Consider the following 816-nt stretch of genomic DNA (forward strand, 5'->3'; position numbering starts at 1 on the left):
TTTTGTGTGAATAGCGTGTAACTCACACATCGCAAACCTGATGACTTAGCTACAAACACCGCGGTAAATTTAGACGCAAGTAAAAGGTTGTTGAAACATACTCTGGTTACTTCTATGCAAATAGCACGGTAATATATGCATCGTAGACCTGATAAATTAGGTACAAAAACCATGATAACTTTAACCCCTGGGAAAGAAGCGGTTGAAAACACACCTCCAGTCACTCCTGCATAAATAACATGTTAATTTACATATAACATAATTGATAACTTTACGGTAACTTTTGAACAAAAAAGTCACCAAAACAGGCCAACATGAGATCTTGTTTCGAAGTTCTTGTTGTGACGGATTTTTTATGTGAAAACGGTTTTTTCAACGACGGTTTGAGCTATAAAATAATTTACAGTTTCAAAATAGCGAAAATCTACAATGTCATCTGCTTTCCTGTGCTCTAGTGCATTTGCATGTGGGGAGAATGTTGGAGGAGACATTTTTTGTCCGGGTAATTTCTATATAAACATGATGGTAAATGACGTACCACAAAGGTGATAACTTATTTAGTCTAGGTTAGGTAACTTTTGATCCGGAAAAAAAGTCGTCGAAATATACCAATATGGGATCTAGTTTCGAAGATCTCGTCGCAACGAATCTTTCATGTGAAAACAGGTGCTTAGGCTTCGGCCGGTAGTTAAGGTGCAAAAAATTTATTGTGGTTTCAAGTAGGACCTACAAATAAGGCAGGTGATATCCTCCTTCAACCATCTCGAACAAAGATGGCATCGTCTGGATCTAATGGGACAAAGCAGGTTCGTATGC

The sequence above is a fragment of the Triticum dicoccoides genome, chromosome 2A, assembly GCF_002162155.2.
Source record: "Triticum dicoccoides isolate Atlit2015 ecotype Zavitan chromosome 2A, WEW_v2.0, whole genome shotgun sequence".
Taxonomy (NCBI): domain Eukaryota; kingdom Viridiplantae; phylum Streptophyta; class Magnoliopsida; order Poales; family Poaceae; genus Triticum; species Triticum dicoccoides.